Below are 21851 nucleotides of genomic sequence, written 5' to 3'. Positions count from 1 at the left end.
CATCTGCCTTTTCTTCAGGTCATGATCTCCGTGTCCAGGGATCAAGCCCCACATGGGAGCTCCCTGCTCAGCGGGAAGTCTGCTTCTCCCTCTACCCCCCACCCCAGTTGTGCTCATGCTCTCTCTCTCTCAAATAAATAAATCAAATCTTAGAAAAAAAAGAAACACCAAAAACAAACTCCTAAGTGTTTTTCAGTAAGCTGGCGCCATCATTCCCTGGAATTTCTTGAGAAGCATGATTTTCTTCATCTGATTAAATGTCTCATCCCTTATCCAGAGTGATTGGCTAACAGGCTAATAAGCAATTAGCCTATTTTTTTTTTTTGAATGAGACAAGAGGGGAAATTTACCAGGGAAAGAATATTCATCGATATGCTATAGAAGCTACATGGCAGGGCATAGCATGAGAGGCTGCTGCCAGTCATCTTGCTACCATAAGCAAAGCTAACCTTAGAATATAGAACATATATTACAAGATGATATGTTACAGAAGAAAAGAGTCTATCTTTTCTGATATTGTCAAATCTAGATCAACATGAAGTTGACCCAGTATATAGATGATTTTGTCATTGAGTCAATATACAATTGTTCTAGCCTATTTACATTTTCTAATTTACATCTAGAAAAAAATTCCCCATTTGTAGCTAAAAGCCAACCTTTTCTTCTTTTTTTACATTATGATATAATTGAAAGTGATAACATCTGCACAACAAACGGTATAAATTTAGGAGGCTTATCACAGGTGGAGATGAAAATCTAAAAAATTTCCACTCACTGCTTTTTACAGAGGTTAAGTTTACACATAAATCTTCTAAAAAAATTCTCTTGGTTAGCCCATAAATTCTTTGGAAGTGCTAATAATCATGTATTTCAAAAGGAGCAAATCAAACACTAAATATCATGTTCTAGATCTTATCTGTTAAATTTAATTTATTTAATAGGAGTTTTCGAGGGCTTAAAGTTAATTGACAACTTATTTTTTCCAGCATTACAATAAAAAATAATTTTAAACTTTCTTTAATTGAAAAAATGATTCTTTTGTATTGCATTAGTCCATTAACAATTTTACATCATAGAATCATAATAACATGTTGCCTTCTAAAGCATGTATTTACAATCTTTGAATTTAGTATAACTTTGAAATTGATACTGACATTGTAATGCATATTAAGAGCGAGTGTATTGGAACCATGTGTATTGCTCTTTAAATTTGGATAAACTCCTATAGTTCTTTCTCTTCCCTTGTATTTCCATATTTTATTACATATTCCTGCAAGATTCTGGTAATTATTTGGGAGAATAAATACATCACACTTGTCTGTTCTAGACTTCAAAAGCTTAACATTTATTATGAAAAATTTGGCTAAAATAATTGTTTTTGTTCTCTAACTGGTAGCTGTAAGGTTTCTGATGATATTGACTTCCAGATGCATCCTGATTGTTGAAATATTAAAATATCTAAATTTAACAAAGACAAAGGGATATACTTTAAAATCAGAATGTACTGTTTACGTTGTTTTGACAACTTGAACCTTGCAGAGGCAAGAATTGCATAACTCCCAGGTTGGTGTTATGACTTCCCAATATAGAATTCAGGCAATTAAAATATGTTTTGTTATATCCAAAACATGAAACTAGCTGGAGGAATATTACAAAGAAATTTAGTTGTGGAGATACAAACAGAAATACTTGTTTAATTACATTCACTTTTATGTAAATTAATTATTATTACTATAAAATATAATCCTAATATTCTTTTAGTTAAAGGATACACTTTACCTTATTACAATTATGAAGGAGAAAATATTTACATCCTCTATTTCCCATAAGAGCTATAAACCTGGAGATTGTAACTGTTTCATTACCAGGAATTTCACCCTTAAAATCTGAAATGACTAAGTTGTATGTAAATGCTAATATCGATAATACCTTTAAAGGGAAGAGTATATAATATGACAATGTATATGACTTTCACTAACTAAGTATGGCAAAAAATGCTTTTTAAAAAATTTATTCATTTAGAGGCGCCTGGGTGGCTCAGTCGTTAAGCGTCTGCCTTCGGCTCAGGTCGTGATCCCAGGGTCCTGGGATCAAGCCTCACATCGGGCTCCCTGCTCCAAGGGGAAGCCTGCCTCTCCCTCTCCCACTCCCCCTGCTTGTGTTCCCTCTCTCGCAATGTCTCTCTCTGCCAAATAAATAAATAAAATCTTTAAAAAAAATTTATTCATTTAATACTGTTTGAGCATTTCTGAGTATATCTACCTCTCAAGGCTTTTCTAGAATATAAAACTTCGAAATAAATTGTATATTAAAAATGTATGTTTAAAATTCATTCCCAAAATCACATTTTTGGATAGGAGCATCTTTTTTTGTTGTTGTTTTTTTTTATTCAGTTGCAAAACCCATTGATTTGGAATCCAACCACCTGCTACACCAGATGAGCCCCTCTTCCTCTTTGAAAGGAGAATGCCTCAATCTGTGCTTTGGATCTCTTTTCGGCTGTCTTCTCTCTCATTGCTTATCATCTATTCTCTCTCTTCAATATGCAATCAGATTCTCACATTTGGATTCTTCTCATCTTTACAAATATGTCCTCAAATTTCGTCATTCAAAAATCAGTAGCAACAGCAGCAGCAATGACAACAAAATTTCTGAATCCCACTCCCTCCTGTTACTAGTCTGAGTAAGTCTTCCTTTGGAACCAATGTTCTCAAAACATTTGCCTGTTTTTACTGTTTTTATTCTGTCATATATATATCTTGCAATTGAATACAAGTTTTTTTCTGTTTCAATGACCAAAATAGTTCTTACTATTACACCATAGCCACCGTGTCACTAAATCCAACCCTCCTTCTATCCCAAGGTGTTGCTCCTTGAATTTTCATTTGTTTTCGCTTTGACAAAGTTCTCACGGTTTCTTTTTCTACTTCTCTGCACTCACATTCTCTTTTGCAGACTCATTTTCAACTCTAAATGCTATTGTGAATTAAGTACCTCCAGGTTTAGCACTAGGAAGACTTCGCTTCTCAATCTGTTTTCTCTCATACCCTTGGTTTTAAAATCCACTACACACAGGAAACTTATAGATGTATATCATCAGGTCTGATTTCTCCTCAGAGCCAAGATGGAACATGCTTGTTTGACATCTCTGTTTGAGTATCTTAAAAACACTTCATACTCAACATTCTAAAGTATGAAAAAAATTCAAATTTCCTTATGTAAACATGTTACCTATGTTACCTATTCAAATTTCCTTATGTAAACATGTTACCTTATGTTACCTATTAAGACATTTCCAACTACTCTATGACAGGAGTTATATTTGAACCTTTCTCTTCTTCCCTAATCCTGCCAAAATCCAACCCAACATCAAATCATATTGATATAATGATCAACATTACATCTATTAAATCTACCCATTTCTTTTCACAGCCTCTCTCTCTCTCTCTCTCTGTCTCTCTCTCTCTCTCTCTCTCTCACACACACACACACACACACACACACACACACACACACAGCAGTCCAAGTTGTCCTCATGCATCTTCTGGAATATTAGTTATTCTCCCAAACCCACTTTTCCCTCTTCCAATTTATTCTCTATTTCTGCATTCAGAATTCTAAAGCGCAAGTGTGCCCATGAGACCAAGCTCTTCATTAAATGACTCTTCAACGCTCTTCAACACACAAAATTTTTTTTTTAAGATTTTATTTATTTATTTGAGAGAGAGAGAGAGAGCAAGAGCTGGGGGAGGGGCAGAGGGAGAGGGATAAGCAGACTCCCCACTGAGCAGGTAGCCCGACACATGGCTCCATCCCAGGATCCTGGGATCGTGACCTGAGCCAAAGACAGACAGATGCTTAACCGACTGAGCCCCGACACAAAAATTTTTAATATTTGCCTCGAGGTACTGTGTGGTCTGACCTTTACTTGCCTCCAGCATCTTCTCACAATGTGATACCATGCTCAACACAAATACTTCAAATTTATTTATTCATGTATGGAATACATTTATAAAAATTGATAATTCATAAATGTATATATAGTTTTTCACAATGTAATCACAAAACAGCCACAATATTCTTGAAAAGCAGAACACTAAGTGCAGCCCCAAAACTTTCTCATGCTTTCTCCCAGTCACCATCTGACCCTCTCCTACAGAGTATCTTATTATAAACATGATAGATTAGTTTTCTGTATGTTTCAAATACATGTAAATGACATGTTATACCTTATTTTGTCTCTGGCCATATTTCACTCAAGATGAGTTTCATGTATGTTATATGAAACAGAAGTTTATTTTCTTTGTAGGTTGTTGATGGGTTATTAGGGTTGCTTTGATATTATCACAAATAATATTAAAACTAACATTCTTGTACATGTCCTTTGCTGCATATATCCACAGGTTTGTTTTATTTATACAAATAGGAGTGAACTTTTGGGGATGTAGTATATTTATACAGTCATCTTCATTCATGTTGAGAAACTGTTTCCAAAGTGATTTTACTAATTCTCCTTCCTATTTTAAGTATATGAAATCTTCTGTTGTTCTACAATCTTTCCAATTTTTAGTATTTTTAGTCAATTTAATTTTAGCCACCTTGATGAGTTCATAAATATATCTTAGTGCAGTTTTAATTTGCACTCTCCTGATTAATATGTATGTTAGTAGTTATTGTATGCTTATTGACAACTTGCATATTTTCTTTTATAAATGCATAATAGGAAGTTAGAGAAGTTAATTGTTATTTCTGATTTGCCAAGAGTTTTGGTCTTAATGGATATGAAACTTATAAAGTGCTTTTCCAGCATCTATTGGGCATAATTGTGTGGTGCTTATTCTTTGTTTTGTTAATGTGATAAATTATTTTTGACTTTCAGATGTTAAAGCAATTCAGAGTTCCTGAATACATCTTTGGATTCAGTTTATTAATATTTTGCTTATCATTTCTACATTTACGTTTATGAGAGAAATTGGCCTGAAATGTTTCTTTTTGTAGTATTTTCATTAGGTTTTAGATGGAATCATCATGTCCCATATGCTCTTCTCCATTTGTTTTTCCCTCTTCGCATGGTGACTTGCATGTTTTTGTTGACTTATGTTTCTGGTCACAAATCACCTCACTTAGTAATTCCACTGTCTATTGAATTTTTAATTTCAATTATTTTACTTTCCTGGACTTTTCCATTAAATTTCTTCTTTTTTTTAACTTTTTGGTGGTAGAGGCTAACACTCCACTAATCTGTATTCCCTTATCTCTGATCCCAAATATTTGATGTTTCACAAAATTCTCCATCCTTCATTTTAACATCTAATTTCTTAAGAATTTTTTGTTGCTGTTGTTTTATTAAAAGCTAGATACTTTGCATGGGCAGTTATAGAGATAATTTTTTCTTTACAATGTTACCTTCCTCCAAAGATTTAATTTTGCTCTGTAGAATGACATTAAAGTATATGCACATCAATTTATGGATTTGGGTCCATTTGAAGGTGGATTTCAGTTTTTGTGAAGATTGACTTATAGCTTGTTCCACCTTAAAGGAAGTCTGGGATAATGTTTACCAGTATTTCTACTACTTGGTGAATCTTGAACTCCAATTTTTTACTTCTCTTACCCAGCCTTTTCTGCTTGGTTTTTAGTCCCTTAGCCCCACTTTTTAAACACTGATGAAGAACACTGGGCCTACCTCAGTGTCCTTTCCTTATAACCAAAAACTATCCCCTCACATCCTAGCTGCTTTGACATTCCTCAACTCACGGTTTTATGGCCACAGTTATGTCATGTAAAAACCCCCAAAATTCCACTCAGGTTCCCAGCCTTCTAGCTTCAGATTTCTATCCTGCTTTTTATCCTTTAGCATCCAGAGTGGTTAAGAATCAACAAATATTTCAAGGGCTAGAACTCAAAACACAAGTTTTATGTCAACTCATGTCCCTTTTTCCCACAATCCTGGCATCTTGTGTCCTGGTTGCCTTGTGGTTCTCTAACACCTTCACATAGATGTGTGTGTGTGTGTGTGTGTGTGTGTGTGCGTGCATGTGCATGCATGCAAGTGATGGCACATGAGTACGAGTGTGTTTTGTTCAGCTTTTCTGAGCTCAACTCAGCTTTTCTTAACTCAACTGGATTAGATGATGCCCACTCGTATTGGGAAGATGATCTATACTTAGTCTATTGATTCAAATACTAATCTATATCAGTGACACTATCACAGACACCCCCAGAAATAACGTTTTACCAGCTTTCTGTTCATTCCTCAGTCCAGTTAAATTGACACATAAAATTAATAATCACAAGGCTTTTCTGAAGGATTGACACACATTTTTTGGTTATTCATAAAAGGTACCCTTTATTTCACCATATGACTGTTATATAAACTCTTCTGTTTCCATGAAATGTTCTCTTCCCATTTTAGTTCTTCCTACTGTCTCATCCAGTGAATTATACTTTTTAAACTTCTTATTCAATTTATGCCTTGTACTTCTCTAAAAAGTAAATGCTATACATCTATTATTTTAATTGTATATAATTTAAAATAACATTTTGCCAATTGTAATTTTATTAATATTCTTATACTGTGCTAAACGATGCAAAATTCTGTAGAATGTTTTAACCTAGTCACCTGCCACTCAAAATTATTGCTGTCTAATTTTTAAATTCTATTTTTAAACCAACAAATTAGGTATAATTATTATTATTTAGTCAATGTATGTTTAGTTTTAACCTCATTATCAAGTTTCTTATTGCATTTCATACCTCTTCTGAAATATTTTTCTCTTATGAAATGAAAGTATATTGATAAATGCTCTCATATTTTGTTAACCAGAAATGATTTTGCCCTTGCTTTTTAAAAACTCACTTCTTTGGGTCTAAACTTTTAATCTGACAGTATTTCCTCTCAGATCTGTGTATGTGTGTGTGTGTGCGTGTGTGTATTTTCATGATTCCTGTGGATGTTATTGAAAAGAGCTGGCTCTTTTAATTTTTTTTTTTAACCTTTAGGTGACCATTTTCTGGTTGGAAAAGAACTGGCTGCTATTTTATCCTCTATTTTGGTGTTTTAAGGCTTTTCTTTGGGTTTCATTGTGAATTTCATATTTATGTTGTACATGTGTTGGCAATTGTGAAAAAGGTTAATATCTTTTTTAAAATCACCTCTTTTCTATTCTTTTCATTATTTCCTGCTGGAATAATGTTACTCTATATGTGAGCCTTCTCTTACTGTCTTCTTGTACCATAGTAATTGCATCATATTTTTCTTTCTTTTTTTTATGAGACAGAGAGAGAGAAAGTGAGAGAGAGAGAGAAGCGGGGGCAGAGGAAGAGAGAGAATCATATACAGGTTCCATGTCCAGTGTGGAGTTCAATGCAGGGCTCAGTCTCACAACCCTGAGATCATGACCTGAGCCAAAATCAAGAGTTGGAGGCTTAACTGACTGAGCCACCCAGCACCACCACCTTATTTTTCTAATTCTATATCTGGACTATATTCTTTAAGGTCTTTATACCTTTTTTCAGGTTCACCATTTTTTCTTCATGTTTATCTACTGTACCTTTTAAGGAGTCAATTATGCTTTAATAGCTTGTATTATGTTTTTTTTAACTTCTAGAATTATTTATTATTAAAATAGTCTTGGACTTTTTTGTAAGGCTTGTTTTTAGTTAATCTCAAAAGCTTTTAATTTTGATTTAAATTATATAGATTTTACCTCTATTGTATTCTCTGTAAAACTTCCAAAAGCAAACAATATGTTTGTTTTCCTGTTATTCTTCATTCATGTTTTTTAATAACATAATTTTTTGACATAAACCCAAATGCTTGGGAAATTAACCTATATACTTTGAGTCTGGTTTGAATTTACACTTTTCCAGAGATAATTTGAAAATGCTTCTTCCAATTGGTTAAATATACTAGCAAATCAGAAAACTTTAAATAAAAATGTCTTCAGGATTTTTATTTTTAAATAGCTAATAAAAGAAAAGTTAATTTGAGCCATAATATATTATGAATTAAAAATGTTACTGGGATATCACTGATCAACCAGGAGTCACATTATCCTGGACCATGTATGTTTAGTTAGGTGTGACTATGTGACTAAGTTCAGGACAATGGAACATGTGCAAAATAACATGTGAGCCTTCTAGACCTGGAGCTTGAAAATCTCCCACACAGACATTTAATCACTCTCTTCTGTCTCCTGGATCAGTGTCCATGAGTTGATAATGGCAGAGCCAGAAGATTCTAGGAGCCCGGGTCCCTGATGATCACCTGAAGTGGAACCCCCATGCCACTGATGTAACTCTTCATGAACAAGAAGTAAATTTTCTTGTGTTAAGTCACTGATATTTTAGGTTTAACTCTTAGAGTCCTAATATTACTTATCTAATCCATAAAATGATAATTTGCATTTTTGTAATAATAAATGTGGTAATTCCTTAATGACAGGTGACAACTGTTAAGAATCACAGAACAACGTTGGTTGAGCCTTCATAGAACACACAGACCATAAAATTAGAACACACACATAGAGATCTATGTATTAATCATTATTGTCATTTCCCAATATTTCTGGCTCACCCCCTTCTACATACATATGTTACATTTTCTGGTCCTTTTGTGGTTGGATGATGTCATGGAACTAATCGTTTCAGGTGAGCTACAAGTCAAAGTGACATAACACTTCGGGACCCAAGCATTAAATAACTGGTGTTAGATCCTTCAAAGTTTTCTTTCTCTTTCTGCTACAATGACTGGCAATGTTTCTGGTAGTAACTCTATTATCAGCTTTTATCCCTGAATAGATGGAAAAGCAGAGCAGAACTCAAAGCCACACCATCATTTCACATACGCTATCAGTAAAATAGAAACTTTTTTTTTGGGTCTCATTCCATTGTGGTATGAAGTTGTTTAGTTCTACAGAATTATCTGCAGTATATTCATGCTAAACAATAGTAAAACACATGCGTGAGAAAACACCTGTTATCTGTGGTACTTAGAAGTTGGAAGGTAAACTAAGGACCTACCAAGCTAAAACTCTGGAAAAACTTGAAAATTGTGTGTTAGAAGGATATTGGTTGCAAATAGATGGATTTAGCAACATATTAGATAAAAATTGTTGAGTTCCAGAGGATTTGGTCATTTTATAAGCCAGAATGAAATGGAATACAGTGCAAAAATCTTGTTCCGGCAGAGCTGCAAAAAATAACTGATTATAAACCAAAATTGTAAGCAGTGAGCTCCAAGTCCTTAGTGAGTATCCACAATGTGTAAGGAACATGACTTTTTAGAATTATCACATGGAATCATCACCAAACACCTGCACTGAACTGTTTTATGGGAGAAAACAAAAACAAAAACAAAAACAAAAATCTTCTAATGTCTTAAGTCTTTGAGACTTGCGGTTTGTTAAAACAATTAGTTGATTCTAACATAATAAGCCTTTTTATTCCTACATTCTTCATTTTTTAGCTTCTGATTAATCCTTATTATCTTGCCAAGGAGTGATACATTTTCAAATAAACTCTTATATTCATATTTTAATCAGCTTTTGGCTTTTTTACTGGCAGAATTCTCCAAAGTATATAAATCATCATATTAATGGAAGTAGAAGTCCATTCCTTCAGATTTTAGCAAATAATTCCTGATTCAAGGAAACTTCAAGTTTTACTATCTGAAGTTCTATTCTAGTGTAGTAATTATTTAAGTTTAACTAGATAATTTACAGTTACTATTATTTGTATTTATTTAAATTTACCATTTTTCTAAGTGGGTATTTAATTTCTCAAATACCAATCTACCTCACTTTACTATAAGATCAAGGAAACAAAAGCTTACTTGTTTGCTTGCTTAGCTAATCTCTGTATCTGTTGAATCTAAAAGAGTTCTTATGGTATGGAAATTATATATTATTTTATCTTTTCATTCACAATCCTTTTATTATTGCACTCATTCATACAAACTGTTTAAACTTAGTTTAAACATGGGAAGAAGGCTTTCTGATATGAAGATTCCAACCTCATATTTTGAAAGTAATGACAAAAAGTTTTTTAATGTTTTGAATGATGCCAAATAATGCCAATTATGATACCAAAATCAAAATATAGTTCAGTAAATATCTATTTGTCACATCCACATTCAAGGCAGTATGCAGACACTTAAGGAGGATCATGTACCAAATGGGAAGACTTAGTCTCAGACCTCAATTTAACAAGAGAAATCCAAATGAATGCATAACTCTTATCCAAAGTAGAGCATAGCAGGTAGTTCTGGAGTCATACAAAATGGGAGACCCTATCATTACCTATTATTGCTGACCCAAGCAAACTGGCAACTATTTAATACTGATTAATGACATCAGCATAGAGTAATGTAGGGAACTTCCTCCTGGGAATACAAAAAAAAAAAATAGGAGCACTTTTGGTTGTTGTTGGTATTTGATTTAGAAAAATGGGTAGAAATACTATAGGTAAAAGTTATTACAGGCACACAAACTGGTACAAAAAAAAGGTATTTTAGCTACAAAAATGTAGATTTCTACAAGCAATGAAAAGGTTTATTTAATACATAAAGATGGATATTCTTATTCTTACAAGGGTCCCGATCCTGATAGAGACCAATATTATTCTTATTTTAAGTTTGATGAAATAGACTTGAGAAATTAAATCTCATATACAAGTTTACACAGCTATTAAATTACAACAATGAATTCCAGTCCCAGTTAAAATCAATGAGATACCACCTCACAGCAGTCAGAATGGCTAAAATTAACAAGTCAGGAAATGGCAGATGTTGGCAGGGATGCGGAGAAAGGGGAACCCTCCTACACTGTTGGTGGGAATGCAAGCTGGTGCAACCGCCCTGGAAAACAGTATGGAGGTTCCTCAAAAAGTTTGAGAATAGAGCTACCGTATGACCCAGCAATTGCACTACTGGGTATTTACCCCAAAGATAGAAATGTAGGGATCCGAAAGGGTACATGCATCCCGATGTTTATAGCAGCAATGTCCACAATAGTCAAACTATGGAAAGAGCTGAGATGTCCATCGATAGATGAATGGATAAAGAAGAGGTGGTATATATAGATAATGAAATATTATGCAGCCATCAAAAGGAACAAGATCTTGCCATTTGCAATGACGTGGATGGAACTGGAGGGTATTATGCTGAGCTAAATAAGTCAATCAGAGAAAGACATCTATCATATGATCTCACTGATATGAGGAATTCTTAACCTCAGGAAACAAACTGAGGGTTGCTGGAGTGGTGGGAGGTGGGAGGGATGGGGTGGCTGGGTGATAAACATTGGGGAGGGTATGTGCTATGGTGAGTGCTGTGAATTGTGTAAGACTATTGAATCACAGACCTGTACCTCTGAAACAAATAACACATCATATGTTAAAAAAAAGAAGAAGATAGTAGGAAGAGTAAAATGAAGGGGGGGAAATCGGAGAGGGAGACGAACCATGAGAGACTATGGACTCAGAAAAAAACTGAGGGTTCTAGAGGGGAGGCGGGTGGGGGGATGGGTTAGCCTGGTGACTAACCAGGGTATTAAAGAGGGCACGTATTGAATGGACCACTGGGTGTTATATGCAAACAATGAATCATGGAACACTACATCAAAAACTAATGATGTGGGCGCCTGGGTGGCTCAGCTGGTTAAGCCACTGCCTTCGGCTCAGGTCATGATCCTGGAGTCCTGGGATCGGGATCGAGTCCCGCATCGGGCTCCCTGCTCAGCAGGGAGTCTGCTTCTCCCTCCGACCCTATCCCCTCTCATGTGCTCGCTCTCTCTCTCAAATAAATAAATAAAATAAAATAAAAAAAACTAATGATGTAATGTTTGGTGATTAACATAACAATAAAATTAAAAAAAAAATCTGGTAATAGAATAGTTTGTATGAGGACATAATACAGGTTGTCATGAATTTGAATGCTAACTTAGTGAAAGAATACTTCATTTTATAGGCAATATTAATTCATTTAAAATATAATTAGAGTGGGGTGCCTGGGTGGCTCAGTCATTAACCCTCTGCCTTCCGCTCAGGTCACAGTCCCAGGGTTCTGGGATCAAGCCCCGCATCGGGCTCCCTGCTCTGCAGAAAGCCTGCTTCTCCCTCTCCTACTCCTCCCTGCTTGTGGTACCTCTCTCACTGTGTCTCTCTCTGTCAAATAAATAAATAAAATCTTTAAAAATAAATAAAATAAAGTTAGGGAAATGGTATGTCTTTTCAATAACAAGATTTTTATAACATACTGTAGTGACTTAGAATCATATAGGATAATTATATTGAGGTAAATCTAATGTAAAAATAGTGATATTCTCCTTAGACATTGTTGATTTTGTGGGATTTGTTACTTCACTATTCTTTGGGAAAAAAAATATGTTCAATCAGTGAATGCTACAGATGGTAGTGTTGACAAGCACCAATTATGTATAAATCAGAGTAAGGAACCCTCCTCTGTTTATAGCCTACCATATGCCTCATATAACACTATATGAGCTAGATAAAATTAATGACAAAGTAATTTCTCAAAATGACTAAGACAGTTTGGTTAATGTCTTTGATGTCAGTAACAGAATAACAAACTTACATGGAAAAGTGCATTAAATAATGACACAATTAGATAATTGATCTTGAAATAATGCATGAATTGACTTACAATATCAACTTTTGTTCAAAGGCTTGATAATCATTAAATATATTTTTATATATTCCTTAAAGCTGTTTTTAAATTTTGTAGTATAAACCATTAACTGGATATACGCAAAAAGTAAGAAATAGTTTCTAAGCTCCTAAGAAATTTTTATTTTCTTTTAAGATTTTATTTATTTATTTGACAGAGAGAGAGAGAGGGAGAACATGCAAGAGGAACAGCAGACAGAGGGAGAGGGAGAAGCAGACTCTCTGCCAAGCAGGGAGCCCAATGTGGGACTTGATTCCACAAAGGCAGATGCTTAACTGACTGAGCCACCTGGGCACCCCAGGAATTTTTCTTTTATTTATTTTTAATTTATTTTTAAAAATTTTATTTATTTTTTGACAGAGAGAGAGGGAACAGAAGCAGGGGGAGTGGGAGAGGGAGAAGCAGGGTTCCTGCTGAGCAGGGATCCCAATGCGGGGCTCAATCCCAAGAGCCTGGGATCATGACCTGAGCAGACAGCAGACACTTAACATTTGAGTTACCTAGGTGCCCTGAAGTTTTTCTTTTAAAAAACTAGATTATATTGGGGCACCTGTGTGGTTCAGTCAGTTAAGCATCTGACTCTTGATCTCAGCGCAGGTCAGCATGGAGCCCCTTAAAAAAAAGAAAAGAAAGAAAAAAAAAAGAAAAGAAAAACAGACTGGATTCTATTAAAAGTGTGCAACACACCCCTATGAAAGGGGAAATATTCTCAATTTCAATCTCTCTAATTACCTAAACTTTTCCTCCTCAACGTCATTAGCACTGTGAGAAAGAAACTGGTAAAAGGAAATGAATTATCACAATTTGCAGTTATTGGCTTCCCGTAAGTGCCATGATATTCATGCCCATTGTCCTGCTTCCACATTTATTTGTTACACTGAAAAATCATAGGAAATTTCTCTGACTCGGTGGGAAATGTTTAAGACCATACTGACTTTATCTGGAATGTGGTCGTTTATTGTCTGCTTAGATGCTTTGACTGTGTTCTCTTATTGTAAAACATTTATTCCAGTCTCCTGATTTTTTAAAAAAAAATTTATAACTTAAAATTATCTAATAGTGTAGCAGCACTATTATTTTGAGATTCTCATATGTCTGGCTACCTAGACTTTTAAATACTTACATAAATATAAAATGTTCTTCACTTCCTGATTTTTATATTTCCTGTGCCTCTTTGTCCAGTATTTCTCCTAGACATTCTTTTGCCGTTCAGTTCATAAGTGTAATCTTACTGTTAGCTCTGGAATGTTTTGTACACGTTTTTTTCAAAATGTTTTCTCCACTGCAGCCAGTCCCCTGGTATGTGCCTGTTCATTAAAGATTTCATTTTTGTTTCTGGTATATCTTGTCAATAGGTATATAAAATGTACAGTTAAATGATCTAAAATGTGTGTAATTGACATCACAAAGGAGATGATGAAGAGAATAAAACAGAAGCCTTATTTGAATAGTTAATGAATGAGAATGTTATAAAAACGATAAATACCATGGCCAACAAATTCAAGAATCTTGGTAAATAGCAAATAAGATAAGCACAATGTAAATTACATCTAGACACATAATAGAATACTGAAAATCAAATACACAAGAAAACCTTAAAAGCAGCCAGAGTTAAAAGACACAGTAACTTCAAAGCTGCAATAGAAAGATGGATGGCTTTTCTTTATAGAAAATCTGAGGGCAGTAGACACTGGAATAATGTATTTAAAGTACTGAAAATGACAACAACACCAACAACAATAATGTCTGCACATTACCAACCTAGAATTCTTTACCTAGCAAAATAGCTCTCCAAAGTAAAAGTAAAAGAATATATTCATAAATAAAAAGAAAAATCTGCTTTTATTTTGTTCGTTTTGCCAACAGGTCTACATTACAAGGAGGGTATAGGGAGTTCTTCAGGATAAATCCAGGAATTCCAGATGGAAGCAGAGAATTGCACAAAAGAATGAAATATGCCAGAATAAGCAAACATATGATGAAATATAAACATATATTTACAAATATTTAATTAATATATAATGATATGCAAAGGTGTATATTATATATTCATAATAGATCATTGTACATATAATTAAATATTAAATATACATAAACATATAATTAAAAGTGCAATGGTTTGTAGCAGCAATAACATCTGGCAGGATTTTTAAAGACCTAGAAGTAAAATTCATGACAAAATAATGGAAAAGATGGGATGGGAAAACTGTAGTTAAACTACGTTTAAGTTAGACTATAATAAGTGAAGGGGGTAGTCTCTAAATAACCAATAAGACATTTATATAAGGTGTTTACATTAAAAATTAAAGTGAAGGGTCACCTGGGTGGCTCAGTCGTTAAGTGTCTGCCTTTGACTCAAGTCATGATCCCAGGGTCCTGGGATCGAGCCCCGCATCAGGCTCCCTGCTCAGTGGGAAACCTGCTTCTCCCTCTCCCACTCCCCCTGCTTGTGTTCCTGCTCTCGTTGTCTCTCCCTCTCTGTCAAAATAAATAAATAAAATATTTTAAAAAATAATTAAAGTGAAAAGATAAACAATACTAAAGAAGTTAAGAGATGAGGAAGACAACAGCGCAGTACAGATGGAACAAAAAAGAAGGAAAAATAGAAAATGGTAGATTTAACCTAAGTATTTGAGTAATTTTTTTCATTATGAATGGATTTAATTCTTTAAAAGCTATTTTCATACTAGATAAAAACACAATATACTCAAATTCTGTTTATAGCATCCATGTTTAAAAATAAGGACACAGTTATAAAGTAAAAAGCTGAAAATCATAACCAGAAGGAAATTTAAATATCTACACTAATATCACAAACATAGATTTAAATGCAAAAATTATCAGAGATACAAAAGGACACTTCAAATGAAAAAGTCCAATCAACAGGAAATATATTAATAATATGTATTCAGAAACACACTTTTTAAAAAGGGAGCATGAGAGAAAGGGAAATAGATAAATTACAGAGATATTTTAACACACTTAGTTAAATATTATAAGACACTTCTTTTAGATAGTGGAGAACAAAATCAACGATCAGTAAGGACATGACTAGTGGAGTTTAATTAAAACATGCTAGTTTCTTGGAGGAGTTAAGATAGCAGAGAATTGGAGGGACCCTGGGCTTTCCTCACCCATTGAACACAGCTGTATTGAGATCAGAGTACTTGGAACACCTAGGAAATTAGTCTGAGGACAGGAAGAAGGATCTCCACGGTTGGAGGGAGAGAGTGTGGCAGGTGTGAGGTGTGTAGAAGTGATTTGGGGGAGAGAAACCCTGCTGATCTGAAAGGGGGTAAGCCCTTTGGTGGGGGGAAGAGGAGGAGGTGGAGATGGGTTGAGAGAATGTGGAGTCAGGTTCACCAAGAAGAAAACCTCTTGGACCACAGACTGGGAGACAGGCCAACTGAGTGTCCCAGGTTCTTGGCAAACAGTGAACGTAGCTCAAACTCTGAGGTTTTCAAAGTGGGTAACTTTTGTGCAAGCAAAGCTGTAGCTTGCGCTCCTGGGGGAAGGAGAGCTCTGGCCCAGGAGTGCCCACAAAGTGGAGTAGGAATCTCCTGGGTGCCACTGGGAGAGATTGTTCCCCTTCCTGGAGTACATTTGGAAGAGGGTATTTTGCTTCACCAAGGACAAAGGACCCTGTAGGCTCCAGCGAATCACCTTTCATTGGCAGGGGACAAAGGCAGGCACAGAGAGGGTGGATAACCTGTTCTCTGGTCGCTGTTTTTTGTGGTGCCACACAATAGATTCTGTGCCCACACAGGGGTGGGACTGTTTATCTTGGAAAAGAGCACTAGTCAGCACAGTGAAGCTCTAATCCAGAGAAGGGAGCAGATCCCAGCAGTAGTGGCTCCTTTAAGATTTGGAGCTTTGAATCCCAGCCCTATGCCAAAGATGAAATGCGGGATATTTGGAGTTTTGAATCCCAGCCAGGCACCTAAGATAAAATCCAGGCACCTAAGATAAAAACCCGGCAGCCTGATAGCCCTCACTTTTCTGTGAAGGCTTCCTGAACAGCAGGGGTATGAGATCCCCCTGTCTGGGGACAAGAGAGTGGAGTGGTGCCATTTTACTCTCACTAGCAAGCTGGTGGTCCTCGAGAGCAACACAGCAGCCCCCAGTGGAGGTGGGAGCCACTTAGACCAAGCCCCACCACCCTGTGCTTAGTAAGTGCTTTTTTACCTGAACTGGACTGACTCTGAGCCAGCTCAGCTGGCCTCTCCCTGAGAAGAGCAACACAGGCAGCATATGCTGCCAGCACCAAGTCTACTGATCATACCATGCCTCACAGCATCCCCTTCAGTTCTGGGGGAAATAGGACCAGGCTGTATTTTTTTTTCCCTTATTTTTTTTCTTTCCTTTTCTTTGGAATCAGGCTTATAGTTTTTTGATTCTCTGTTTGTCTTGCTCCATATGCTGTTTACAAGAGATTCATTTTAGACCCAAACACACCTCCAGGTTGAAACTGAGGGGGTAGAGAACCATTTATCATGCTAATGGACATCAAAAGAAAGCCAAAGTAGCCATACTTATATCAGACAAACTAGATTTCAAACCAAAGAGACGAAGGACACTCTATCATAATTAAGGGGTCTATCCAAAAAGAAGATCAAACAATTGTAAATATTTATGCCCCTAACTAGTGAGCAGGCAAATATATAAATCAATTGTTCCTTTAACAAACTTAAAGGAACTCATTGATAATAATACAATAATAGTTGGGGAATTTAACACCCCACTCAAAACAATGGACAGATCATCTAAGCAAAAGATTGACAAGGAAACAAGGGTTTTAAATGATTTACTGGACCAGATGGACTTAACAGATATCTTCAGAGCATTTTATCCTAAAGCAGCAGAACGCACATTCTTTTCAAGTGTGCATGGAACATTCTCCAGAAAAGATCACATACTGGGTAACAAATCAGCCCTCAATAGCTATGTAAAGATTGAGATCACACCGTGCACATTTTCTGACTATAATGCATTAAAACTTGAAATCAACCACAAGAAAAAATTTTGAAAGAGCACAAATACATGGAGGTTAAAGAACATCCTACTAAAACAAGAATGGCTCAACCAGGAAATTAAAGAAGAATGTTTAAAATGTATGGAAGCAAATGAAAACAAAACACGGCAGTCTGAAACCATTGGGATGCAGCAAAGGTGGTCCCAAGAGGGAAATATAGCAATACAGGCCTTCCTCAAGAAACAAGAAAAATCTCAAATACACAACCTAACCTTACATCTAAAGGACCTGGAAAAAGAACAACAAATAATGCCTAAAATAAGCAGGAGCAGAGAAATGATAAAGATTAGAACAGAAATCAATGATATAGAAAAACAGAAACAACAACTACTACAAAAAAAATGTAGAACAAATCAACAAAACTGATCTGGTTCTTTGAAAGAACACGACTGATACATCCCTAGGCAGACTTATCAAAAAGAAAAGAGAGGTGGGCAGAGCAAGATGGCAGAGGAGTAGGAGACCTGGATTTCATCCGGTCTCAGGAATTGAGCCAGATAGTGATCAAATCATTCTGAACACCTACCTACTCAACAGGAGATCAAAGAAAAGAATAGCAACAACTCTCTGAGCAGAAAAGCGACCACTTTCTGGAAGGTAGGACATGCGGAGAAGTGAATCTGAGGTGATATTCGGGAGGATAGACGAGGGGGAGGGCGTCTTCATCGGCCATGTCTGGCAAATGATAGAGCCACAGAGCACAAAATTGGAACTCTTAAAAGTCGGCCCCGCTGAGGGACATCGCTCCAGTGGCTAGGTGGGGGGTGGAACCCTCGTGGGACAGTGTGGTCTCAGGACCCTCGGGGGTCACAGAAAAACCGGGGGTGCCTGAGTGCAGCAGAGCTCCCAGGTATTGGAGCGGGGAAGCTGGCTGCAGAGACAGAGCCGAGGCAAGGGCTCTCAGCTAGGGGTTGCCATAAACCATGATCTGCACCACAGTTGGTCCACTTCTCCTCCAGTGGGGACCCAACAAGTGTCAGATCTGGGGAGACTCCCCTTCCTCCCCCAGGAGGAGTGGTGCGGGAGCACACTACATGGATCTGCTGGGTTTGGAGACTCCACACTGAGTCGGGTGCCAGAGATAGAAACGCTTGGTCACAGACCGGGTGAGCACAGAGTACGGCCAGAGACCAGGGAGACAGGAGTGATTGACTGTTTTTCTCTGGGGGCTCACTGAAGAGCGGGGCCCTGAGTTCTTGGCTCCTCTGGGGTGGAGACTGGGAGGCCGCCATTTTCACTCTGGTCCTCCAAAGCTGTACTGAAAGCTTCCCAGGAACTAAAACTCCTGTGAGCAAACCCATGCAGATTACTTAGCCTGGACCAGGCAAGGGCGGGGCAATTCCGCCTCTGGCAAAGACATTTGGGAACCATGGCAACAGGCCCCTCCCCCAGAAGATCTGCAAGAACAGCCAGCCAAGACCAAGTTTACCGTTCAATGAGAACGGCAGAATGCCAGCACTAGGGGAATACTGCACATAGAATCCATGGCTTTTTTTACCATGATTCTCTAGTATTTCAAAGTTAATTTTTTTAACAGTTTTTTTTATCTTTCTTTTTCCCTTTTTCAACCAACATCTTATCAATCCCTTTAATTTTTTTTTATTTTTCATTTTTAGAGTCATATTCTATCCCTTCATAGTAGTTACCCTTATTTTTGGCATATATATAAGTTGTTCTTTTAAAATTATGAGATACAGTTTCTTCTAACACATCAAAATATACCCTAAACCTCTAGTGTATGGCTTTGTTTTAGTCCCCTGCCTGATCACATTCTCTCCCTTTTCCTTTTTTCCGCTTAAATCCTCTTCTTTCTTTTTTCAAAAAACTTCTCAATTCCTTTTATAAATTTTTTTTATTATTTTCATCTTTACAGTCATATTCTATCCCTTTATCATATCAACCCTTACTTTTGTACATATATAAATTTTTCTTTCTTTAAAATTTTGGGAGGCACTTTCTTCTAATGGACCAAAATACACCCAAAATCTAGTGTGTGGCACTGATCTATGCATCAGCCTGATCATATTTGATCATATTCTGTTTTTTTTGTTTTGTTTTGTTCTGTTTTTGTTTGTTTTTATCTTTTTCTTTTTCTTTTTTCTTTCTTTCCCTTTCTTTTCCCCTGGTTTCGGGTCTTTTCTGATTTGTTCAGCGTATATTTTCTGGGGATGTTGTTACCCGGTTAGCATTTTGTTCTCTCATTCATCTATTCTCCTCTGGACAAAATGACAAGATGGAAAAAATCAACTCAACAAAAAGAACAAGAGGTAGTATCAACTGCCAGGGACCTACTCAATACGGACATTAGTACGATGTCAGACCTAGAGTTCAGAATCATGATTTTAAAGATACTAGCTGGGCTTCAAAAAAGCATGGAAGTTATTAGAGAAACCCTTTTCAGGAGAAATAAAATAACTAAAATCTAATCAGTCAAAATAAAAAAAGGTTATTAATGAGGTGCGATCAAAAATGGGGGTGCTAACTGCTAGGATATATGAGGCAGAAGAGAGAATTAGTGATATAGAAGACCAAATGATGAAAAATAAAGAAGCTGAGAAAAAGAGAGATAGAGAATTACTGGATCACGAGGGCAGAATTCGAGAGATAAGTGATACCATAAGACGAAACAACATCAGAATAATTGGGATTCCCAGAAGAAGAAGAAAGAGAGAGTGGGGCAGAAGGTATATTGGAGCAAATTATAGCAGAGAACTTCCCTAATTTGGGGAAGGAAACAAGCATCAAAATCCAAGAGGCACAGAGAACCCCTTGCAAAATCAATAAAAATAGGTCAACACCCTGACATCTAATAATAAAACTCATGAGTCTCAGAGACAAAGAGAAAATCCTGAAAGCAGCTCGGGAGAAGACATATGTAACCTACAATGGTAAAAACATTAGATTGGCAACAGACCTATCCACAGAGACCTGGCAGGCCAGAAAGGACTGGCATAATATATTCAGAGCACTAAACGAGAAAAATATGCAGCCAAGAATACTATATCCAGCTAGGCTGTCATTGAAAATAGAAGGAGAGATAAAAAACTTCCAGGAAAAGAGAAACTAAAAGACTTTGCAAACACGAAACCAGCCCTACAAGAAATATTGAAAAGGGTCCTCTAAGCAAAGAGAGAGCTTAAAAGCAACATAGACCAGAAAGGAACACAGACAATATACAGTAACAGTCACCTTACAGGCAATAAAATGGCACAAAATTCATATCTTTCAATAGTTACCCTGAATATAAATGGGCTAAATGACCCAATCAAAAGACACAGGCTATCAGATTGGATTAAAAAACAAGACCCATCAATATGCTGTCTGCAAGAGACTCATTTTAGACCCAAAGACACCCCGATTGAAAGTGAGGGGGTGGAAAATCATTTACCATGCTAATGGACACTGAATGATAGCTGGGTGGCAATCTTTATATCAGACAAATTAGGTTTTAAACCAAAGACTGTGATAAGAGATGAGGAAGGATACTATATCCTACTTGAGGAGTCTATCCAACAAGAAGATCTAACAATTTTAAATATCTATGCCCCTAACAGGGGAGCAGCCAATTATATAAGGCAATTAATAACAAAAGCAAAGAAACGCATTGACAACAATACAATAATAGTGGGGGACTTTAACACCCCCCTGATGGAAATGGACAGATCATCTAAGCAAAAGATCAACAGGGAAATAAAGATTTTAAATGACACAATGGACCAAATGGCCTTCACAGACCTACTCAGAACATTCCATCCCAAAGCAATGGAATACACATTCTTCTCTAGTGCCAGAGGAACATTCTTCAGACTAGATCACATCCTAGGTCACAAATCAGGTCTCAACTGGTACCAAAAGATTGGGATTATTCCCTACATATTTTCAGACCACAATGCTTTGAAACTAGAACTCAATTACAAGAGGAAAGTCGGAAAGAACTCAAATACATGGAGGCTAATGAGCATCCTACTAAAGAATGAATGGGTCAACCAAGAAATTAAAGAAGAATTAAAAAAAATCATGGAAACCAATGAAAATGAGAACACAACTGTTCAAAATCTTTGGGATACAGGAAAGGCCATCCTAAGAGGAAAGAATATAGCAATACAAGTCTTTCTCAAGAAACAAGAAAGG

The sequence above is a fragment of the Eumetopias jubatus genome, unplaced genomic scaffold (genome assembly GCF_037043125.1).
Source record: "Eumetopias jubatus isolate StellerSeaLion01/CBP00866 unplaced genomic scaffold, mEumJub1_p1.0 scaffold_2, whole genome shotgun sequence".
NCBI lineage: Eukaryota > Metazoa > Chordata > Mammalia > Carnivora > Otariidae > Eumetopias > Eumetopias jubatus.
Note: the sequence above shows the minus strand (reverse complement) of the source record.